This window comes from Rhagoletis zephyria, unplaced genomic scaffold (assembly GCF_001687245.7).
Source record: "Rhagoletis zephyria isolate East Lansing unplaced genomic scaffold, Rhagoletis_zephyria_1.1 Rzeph_scaffold_06620, whole genome shotgun sequence".
NCBI classification, from domain to species: domain Eukaryota; kingdom Metazoa; phylum Arthropoda; class Insecta; order Diptera; family Tephritidae; genus Rhagoletis; species Rhagoletis zephyria.
Genome location: NW_016163703.1, coordinates 24,866 through 35,162, shown reverse-complemented (window position 1 = coordinate 35,162; position 10,297 = coordinate 24,866). Strand labels below are relative to the sequence as shown.

Sequence of the window (10,297 nt, the reverse complement as noted above, 5' to 3'; positions counted from 1 at the left end):
CGTTCACGCGTCGTATACCTGGAACCATTTTAAGGTAAACTTAGAGAGAAAAACATACAATTGTCCACTAAATAATAGGAGAGGGATGTATTGTTCACTTTTGCCTATTTTTATTTTGTTTATTTAACCCTCTACCGCATATGAAGCCAAATATGGTGTCACTACTTTGGAATTTTTTTCCACCTAACGGGGGTTATAAAAACGTATCCAACTAATAAATGCTTTGCGATGTTAACAAGGAACTACGGAACGTATGAAATTGATTAAACTATGATTATATTGCAATTAGTCAAGCCTTTTCGATTAAGGCGCTCATTGACCTCGATTTACCATAAAAAAAATCGATTCTCAATTGTTGGATTAGTGCGTGCCAATTGAATGGTTTGTTTCTAGCCCTCTGCTCAGCTGATATTCCATTAGGAAATTAGAGTATAACCTTTCCCTTCGATAACATATCAATTTCTGGGCCTACTTAAAAAAAAAATATGGCTATAAAAGAATCTCTTCACGCAGTTCGAGACAAAACTATGTTTTCGAAAAGGTGAATCACGTTCCTCTGAGTTCTTCTGCCTTACGATTTAAAAAGAAATATTCTCTGTGTACATATCTGGCGTAATCAACTACAGTTAAGTTTTTTTCTACCACCCATTTGTATCATATGCATCTCAACAAAGTTATGCACATCAGAAAATGATTTGAAATGTTATAAAAATAACAACTGATTTCCTGATAAGTTATTTGACTACGTTTCAAAAGTACCTAAAATAGTGTGTTTGTACCGAACGTACTTTCAAACTTAATAACGGTACGATTGTACCAACGTTTTGCAGAACTCAACTAAAAAACTAATAAAAATGCAAAAAAAAAAAATATTTTCATACTTCACACATCCTCTTCCGTGTCAATAAATACATTAGTTTACCTACATCCAACTGTTTTCTATTGTTTTCACAAAATTTTTTTTTTTTTTTTTTTCCATATACTTCTTCCTATAATAAAATTTTAAATAAATGACCGGAAAACCTTTAATTTTCACATTTGCATTTTTTTCATTATTTTTTTTTTTTATTAAAGTCTAGCTGGGTATACAATAAGCACCATATGAATCCACATTTAAACCTTTGTACAAAAGTTATAAAAATTCGAAATAAATTTCAAACTTTGTACCTCGAAAGGTACAGAAAATCTCCTATGCCACTGTCCGGCTTTCGGAAGAACAGAACTGAGCTACTAAGCTATTCTTGCTTCTCATAACCAAAAAAAAAATAGCAGTCTTTGGACTAACAGATTGCTTAAGCTCTCTAAAATAAGTGTTATTTGAACCTATGAAATGAGTTCCGTAACTCCCTTTTCTATATCAAGGCAACGGTATGTATGTGTAGAGTTCAATGAACTCAAAAAACATATTCATATAAAAAAATTTTTATTCATATTCACTAACTATGTTTTTATAACGTTTGAACGTTGTCATGTCAATACTCATATCAATTTTGAATGTTTCATTTGCCGGTTTGAATGGATTCATGCAGACGTCTAATATGTATGTACAATGTACATATGTACATCAATCAACCTAAAAAGGAGCACATATATTGATTACACATGAAACACGAACGAATTGTACAGAACGTGCGCTACTTTAGCTGGCCACAAAAAAAATAATAATAAAAATAAAATTAAATAAAAAATTAGCAACAAATAAACTATGGGCGTGTGTAAATCGGTAACAAAGTTCTGTGCCGATTGCACTTACTTACATACATAGTACTTACATACGACAATCATGAAGACTAATACGGTGTTTACATGGGGCGATTTTACAGGCAACTTTAAGTTGAATGCAACAATCGCCTGGTGTGAACGGCCTTTCAATTAATCGCTTCCAATGGAGTTGGGGGGGTAGCCAACTTTTTATTGAACTAATCGCCTCTAAACTAGCCTGGAAAATCGCCTCATGTGAACACCGTTTAATTGGCCGATGTCGACTTTATCGCTAAATGTGGTAAGGACGACCTTCACCTAGAAAGATTAGTTGAGTTTCGCATTCGTAGAGGGGCGATTTTTCTCACCTGCGTTTTTCGGTTCTCGCGATCATGGAAATGGATTCCTTGACGCAAAAACAGACAAAATATATACATATTTAAAATTTTTAATTTACAGGTAATTTTTTTTTTACCTAACGAGACTATTTTTTGTCAACTGTCTATCTCAGAAGTTTTAAAATACCGTTACTGTTCTTTCGCTAGCTGTTCTCGTTCAAGTTTATTTTTCACACTGTGATCCACTTGGAAATACGTGGCTATTAAACATCTGGAGATTTGGAGATGACGACATGTTCAGAGACCTCTTCTTCGAGAGTTTGAAGGCCAAAAAAGAAAAAAATTAAACCTTCTATTTTTGAAGGTCCAGGTATTTTTTTTTTTATCCAACGAGACCTTTTTCCTGAATTATTTTTCTCAAAAGCTTTAAAATACCTTTATATTTATTTCGCGCTAACTTCTCGTTCTCGAGATGTAAGAATCGTGCCTCACAGGGCACGGTGTTTCACCAATATATGGAGGCAGGTGGAAAGAATAGTTAACCTGCACCGATTTCGCTGAAACTTTTCAAGTCTTCTAATTTTCCTTAGGAATAGGGAATTATTAAATATTGTTAAGATGGGATAATTGCCACGCCCTCCACACTTGTGGGCGGAGAAACATTAAATTTCATCCGATTTCGATGAAATTCGCTTTGTACTCTCTCTTTAATAAGAAACCCCTAAATATAAAATATGCCAGAGACAAGGTAATTATAGCATCTACAACTTGCAAAAGTATGGGCCCAATCATTAGATATGATGAATTTTTACTTCATTTTGGTTTTGTGCTTTCCACTCTCAGAAATACAAAGGCTATACTTAAAAATTATGTAGGTGTGATTTTTGCATTATTCTGCGAAGAAGCTGAAAATCGTAAAATTAAGAATTTTTTTCTTACGAAATTTTTTTTATAAGAAAGTCAGTAAATTTGGAAACTGGTTTTGTTTAAAGCTTGGACAATATTTTTATAGAAAAATAATAAAAAAATTTAACTCGAAAAGCTTGGAGAAAATTTTCATAGAAAATAACAAAAAAATTTAACTCGAAAAACATAATGAATATTAAAAAAAATCAACACGTAATCATTTGGTTCAGTCACTGTTTATTTGCAAAATTGCGCGAAAATATCCAATTATATGCTTGAAAACTATATGAAATTCTTTAAAACATGCGTCGAATTTCAAGACCTAACGAACAGGTACTCACACTTTTTTCTTTACTAATAATCTTTAGCATCAACATTTCCAATACAATGTTTTATAAAAGAGGAGCAAAATACCATACGTAAATACCTTCACGTGAATAATCCATGACACTTAAAGAATTGATTACTGTCGAAAACGAAACACTTGCTTTAATAGGTTCAGCGCCAAAAACAACTGCACTGATAAGTCGGTATCGCGCTGATTCTAGTATTTTTGTGAGAACAGTACGTAGATTGGGGGAGGCTAAGGAGGTTGAGTAGATGATGTGAAATTTTGCATTTATAACTTTTACTTTTCCCTCTCTAAGCCCGAAAGGTTTTTTAATCAGCAGTCAACATGACGTTCTCCACCTGCTCTATACAGTAGAAAGATTGTGCGGGGCTATATTTTTAGAGCATCGAAGAAATTTGAGGATGAATAATGTGACCAACCGTACTTCTTTCGGAAGTACAGTATTTATTTTTTAACTCTTCCACTTCGTAATTCGCAATATTTTGTACTTCAGGTTCTGTACTTCTCCGATCTTCTATTAGAGCTTAAACAGACGGCAGCGTTGATCCGGATCAACTCGGGAATTAACTGCAGTCGATCCGGATTAAGTCCCAGTTAATCCCGATCAACGCTGCCGTCTGTTTAAGCTTTAAGATCGTCACATGGCCTGGGCAATAAATTCGTTCAAACCCTTCAAGTTGCCGGGGACCGACGGCTCCTATTTGTGCGAACTGCGTGAGGACCGGGTATATCCCCAAGGCTTTGAGGGTAGTCAGTGTTGCGGTCATCCCGAAGGCCGGATAGGCTCTCTTGTTCCTCCTAGAGGTTTTAGGCCTACCAGTCTGGTGGAACTCACTAGACGTTTCTCTGCTGCAGCAAATGTTTTTAAGGGCACTTTAAAATACTTTTTTGCAGCGCAGGACACGAGTGACCCATCGTTACCCTTTAAAGGTGGCGAAAAAACACGCTACCTTTAAAGTGCTAATGATGGGGGTTCTGACAGGCCATTGTGCGATTGTTGAGGAATATCAACTGATCCCTTTTGTATCAGCTGTCAGGTGGAAGATGAATCATGTGGAATCTTCTTCTTTTAGACTATCCACGCTTCGCGAGACTAAGATGAAAGCATTTGGGCACGCACTTCTTACCTAACACTGAGCTCTCTGGGATCGAAATTTTAGTATACTAGTATAAGTACAAATTAAAAATACACTCTCATACTACCTGTTGATCTGAAAGAACCCCCTGCTGGCTTTCAAACTATCGCCAATTCAGCTTCCTATGCAGAAGTACTCTTCAGCAATTAAACCTCAATAGGAGGCCAGCGCAATATACTTCAGGCTGGATAATAATTGTTTTAAACTAAAGTACTGCTATTTTAATTCATTTAACTAACTCTCTAGTATGAAAGTGCGAGTACTTTAGCTAACGTATGGAAAGATTAGTGAACACGTGAATTTTTGCCAGGCATTGAACTTGAAACTCGAATCAACCGACTGGAGTGCATGTCCATATATCGGAACGTATGCACATATATACACATACAAATGTATCTATAGAGGTTTGTGATTCTACATATGTACTCCGGTGCATCGCACTGCAAGATAACCTGATATTCTCTTTGATTTTACGCAAATCAGTCATTTGACGTTAAATATAGAGGAGAGGGCAAAAATTAGGGTGNCCATTTCATGCTCATGAAAGGTATAAAAAGCAAATGAAAGATATACGAGTCGACAACGAGCATTCCACTTATACCGAGTACTTTGAGGTTGGGGTTGAATAAAAATCGTTGATGGCACTGCGTGGAAGACCCAAAGCGCCAGAGAGAACACTACTTTAACGCACACCGCCATGTAGACAAAGTACAAATGTACCAGTGCCAACGCCGCCAATATGAGTGCCAAAGAGTCAGAGCCAATACTTGTTCAGTTAGAGCGCGTTTACCGATTGTGAAGGTTTTGTGAGCGGAAAATTTAGATATTATTGTGCTGGGTGCGTTTTTTTTTCTTCTTTTCATTGTGCGGAAATAATCGTCAATGTGAATATAAAAAAGAAAAGTTGATTCTTTGCGCTAAAAATTTAACAGAAAAAAGTATTTGTTGAAACTTTTACTTCTTAAAATATGAAAGCACATATACTACATATTTACATGCTCGAATTAAGAAAAAATGTGTCATTTAATAACAGCTTTCTACAAAAAATGCAGTTCCCACAAATGAAAAAGTGCAAAACGTGCTTTCGCTCGAATTTTTACGTTTGCCAAGCAGTTATCACACAACTAAACGCCGGCATTATGCGCCAGCAGCGCATTCGCGTAGTGGTTTCTTAATGCACGTCATTATTGAGGAAAATTTCTGAAACATCGTAGAATATTTAAATTTTTATCGCTCGTAATTGTAAACATAAAAGTTATTATTTAAGTTTTGGCTGATGAAATTTTCAATGTTATTGCATGGAAACTGAACATTTGCTGAATATGTGGCAAACATTTGCACATCCGTACATGCATATGTATGTACTTGTATTGTTATTTTAAAACACGTGTACATGCATATGTATATACATAGTTTGTTAAGGTGACCAGGTGACAAAAATAAGTTTGAGGAAATATATAGCGAAAATTTAAAAATATTAATGGCCAAGCTCTCAATTTTTATTTTTTTTAACTATGTCTTGTTTCTTTAGGTAAAAATGTGAGACAGATCACTCACTATCTTTGCACATAAATTCGGAAAATTAAACCCATGCTCAAAATGGCTCCCGTAAGCTTTGCTAAAGCAGTTTGACCGACGCTTGGGATCAATTGAACACTAATTTTTAGTAGTGGCGTCAACTATATTCGACCCACGTTAACAAAAAAAAAATACATTTTGCAGATCCTACAGCTCTTGCTTCAACAATGCAGTCTTTGATAAATGAAATGGCGGATGAAAATGATTTTGAATAATGGATGGGCCCTTCATAAAACATTAGCTCATAACAAAGGGCAAATGGTGATACATTGCCTCAAAACGAACAAAGTTTTTATTTGATTATTGCCAAGTTTTATACTTGAAACGAAACACTATTGAAACATGGGAAGACATGAATGCTGTTTATCCAAAACTTTACCCATTTTCCGACAAATATTCGCACTTGATTGGTACATTAGTACCCGCAAGGAAGCCTTTTTTCTATAACCGGGGCCATACCTTTGTAAAGCCGAAGCAGATTGACAACCAAGAAGCTGTCAAAATCACTTTTTTTTTTTAAACCTGGGCTTGTTCGAGATGCAATCACAACCGCAGTATTGCACGAATTATTAAAGTATCACGTTGGGTGCGAATTTCTAGCAGCGTTTTATCAGTTGGGAAGATGCAACAGTATTGCAAATTTTCATTATTGCTGCAGTATTGCCGCTTTTATAACATGCCTCGAACATGCCCCTTAATTTTGACAATTTTGTATTTGAATTGTTTCTTAATCACTCAAAAAATTTTAAAACAAGTTATTTCATTTTAATACTATTAAAAAAAAAAATCGATTAATATCTTGCAATTAATTGAAATTAATTTTTTGGCCTTGCAATTAATCATTCAATACATTAATCGAGTGATAACTAATTTTTTTTGCCATTCCTATTTATAAAGGTATGCAAATGTCATTAGTGCGCGGAATAGAAATATTAAACTTCGAAAATTTTATGAAGATCTAAATTTTTATATAAACCTTGATTTTCATATTCCAAACCCCATACCAAGATTCCAAAAGCCGAACTGCGAGCCGCTGGAAATGTTCCCGAAATAGTCATGAAATAGCGCAGAAAAGGCCCGGGAACGGGCGAAAAAGTCGTGAACTTGTTCAGAAATAATCTCGATCAAGTCTTGAAATGGCACAGAATTGGCTTCGCATTAGTTTTAAAATGATCCCGAACACGGCTCAAAATGATCCTCAAATAGTATCGAAATGCGCCTGAACTAGACCCAACTAGTCCCAAAACGTTTTTGAAATATTCCCGGACTAGTCTCTAAATGGTATTGAACAGGTGCTTTAGCGGTCTCGAAATGATTCCGAACAAGTTTGGTAACGATCCTGAACAGTTCTCGAAATGGTCCTGAAATAACCCTGAGCTTGTCGAGAAATATCCATTTGTACACACAAGAAGCAATTAAAAAATTTCTGCTGCGTTAACGCAAATTTTTCCAAGACAAAGTGCTAAGACAGCTTCATACACAGCTTATTTTCCATTTCAACATCTACCGGCGGGTAATTGAAAATTCTTACGTTAAATGATTTCTGATGTACTCGTGCCTAAGTGGCTACTCAACCTAAATGACAGCTGCTGCTTTTCTGATAGTTCCTACCGAAGAAGTTATTATTTAGTTACTGCGTTTATCGACATACATATGTATGTAGTTACATAAAGATGTATAATATAAAGACTCTACACAGGCCTTTCTCGTACGTTTAGAAACTATTAAGTACGAGTATAATTAAGCAACGCTTTGACTATCGTAATTGACGCTAGAATTATGTATAGTGTTCTCTTAAAAATAAAAACAAAAACATGACTCAAATATTATTTCAAACAGCACCGACGTGAGTGACCTGCGTCACATTGATTGTACATATTGATATCTACGCGAATTAAAATCATAAAAACAATCATCTATAAAGAAGAAGACAAAAGAAAAGTAGCTATATATGAAAGCAATCGGAAGAAATTTGTTATCAACGGAAATAAGTGTTATGTAAATGTTTAAACAATTATACCATAGTCATACTAAGAACAAAGATAAGATAGTAGGAATACAATATATATAAATAGCCATTTATAGATACATACATACTAGGGTGATTGAGTCGGTTCTTCCAAACCGGTTTCAACCGATTTTTTTTTGCATATCTATAGGCGTTTTTTTTTAATCTTGATTTTTCTAATATCGAATAAACCGGATTTTTTTCATTTCATACAAATATTGACCTCACAATAAAAGTTTCGATTTTTTCGAAGTTTTTCCAGTTTAAAAGAAACCTCCAAATAGTTCTACAACTATATCCGGGGTAATTTGGGTATGGACAGTATATCATATTTGGTTCCAATAAATTAATGTTTGGCGCTTAAACGTTTTCTACGTGTTTGGCCGAGCTTATCCTCCAATTCATGTTCTGCTTCTCGATGTTGTGACACCTCCGAATTCAGCTTTTTTATGTCCAAAGTACACTCGAAGGTTTGCCATTGTCTGCTGAGTACCGCTATTTGAAAAAGCTTTTTTTGATGTTGAGCTCCGGAATGGCAGGAGGCACCTCTAAGCACCTACTCTAAAGCGAAAAGAATCAGAGAAAATGCAATAAAGCACTTATTTTGCTTTGCTCTTTTTTAAATAATAGCATTCTTTACTGTTAATAGCTTTATTGTAATTTTTGGTAATGACTTCATACCAAAATAAGCCCTTTCACTCTATAAAAACTGTGTAAAACGAAACCGGGTTTGTCCGGTTTTTTCTTAATTTCCAAATCCGGAACCGGGTTTCTTCAAATTGCAATTTTAACACCGGTTTCGGAAAAGGCGAATAATCGAACACCCTAATAGATACATATGTATACATATGTTTGTGCTTAAATATGTATTATGTATGTTTGTGCTCTTTTGATAACGTCATGTAATAACACTACTTGTCTTTAATTTATGTTAGTTAAATAGTTTTCGTTATTTTAAATTTTATTTTGTATACATAGCTACTATTTTCAGAACTTCTACTGTATACATACTCGTAACCCACCCGGTTGGGAAAGAAATCCCAAACAGGCGTTGTTCATTTTTTTCTAATAGCCTAGCGGAAATCAGATAGGAAAGTAATGCTTTCTTTCAGGGCCGTCAAGAGAAAATCCGGGCTCATAAAAAATTTTAAATTCTTATGCCGAATTTCTAACGATTTCAAATATTTCTTCATGTTTTTGAAAAAAAAGTACTCTTATCTTTATTCTCGTAGAACGTATGCATGTGGAGTATGGTTTATTTTTTAAAAGCTTCAAAAGATCACATATCTCAACTTAGCAAAATTTAAAATTTGTATCTTCGTAATTAATATTCGGAAAAGATCCGAGCTGCTTTGAAAACCTCGGTCCTTCCCGTTGGGGCTCAAGTCAATTGTTTTTGGCAGCTCTTCTCCAGAATTTTCTCACAGCTTTGAACGGGAAATTCAGTTTAATTTTATTTAAGATATAAATATGTTAACTAAGTCAACATTTTGCAAAGCAGTTTTAGTCCTGGCACTGATGAATAAAACCAGTATTACAATAAGCTGTCCAGATTTTCTGTGTCAAGGACTGACCGACTCCAATCAGGGCATACCTTAGTAAAGAAAACGTATCAAGCACCAGAATAGTTTTCCTTGCTCTATATTTTACATGCTATAGTCTTTCCTATTTAGCAAAATTAAACNTAAGTCAACATTTTGCAAAGCAGTTTTAGTCCTGGCACTGATGAATAAAACCAGTATTACAATAATCTGTCCAGATTTCCTTTGTCAAGGACTGACCGACTCCAATCAGAGCACTCCTTAGTAAAGAAAACGTATCAAGCACCAGAATAGTTTTCCTTGCTCTATATTTTGCATGCTATAGTCCTTCCTACTTAGCAAAATTAAATAGGTGGTATGCGGAATTAGGACATGGTTGATTTCCAGCTGGGTGTGTAGTTAGACTAGAATGGGGCTTTATGCCACTGAACTAGCTAAGCAAAGATTGAAAGAGCTCAACAATTATTTTCTTTAAGGTTCTTGACAATCTCAGATTAATCTCTGCACACAGACTGATGGCGTGTGAACCTCTGCTTGGAATATACTAGGGAGTCTGCCTATGGAAACTGCGATCTTTGATATGGACCAAAAATGCCCTATCCAATGCCCTTTGATGTTTTTGAGCGGTTTGGTGTACCAAATTACAGAGCGCAGCTGGGATACTTGTGCCGGTCCAGCTTCTCTAATTCTATTTTGAAAAAAAACCTATACGGAAAAGCTCCATCATGGTATCTACT

At 35.2% G+C, this 10,297-nt stretch overlaps 1 protein-coding gene across 1 annotated transcript in view; it reads left to right on the top strand.

The window, feature by feature from the left end:
• Positions 1-5,167: 5,167 nt before the first annotated feature.
• Positions 5,168-10,297, top strand: part of LOC108373346 (large neutral amino acids transporter small subunit 1-like) — a gene marked incomplete at its 3' end in the record, with an annotated part of 29,992 nt that continues 24,862 nt past the window's right edge. The window contains exon 1 of the mRNA XM_017629222.1: positions 5,168-5,371. The remainder of the gene's footprint in view (positions 5,372-10,297) is intronic.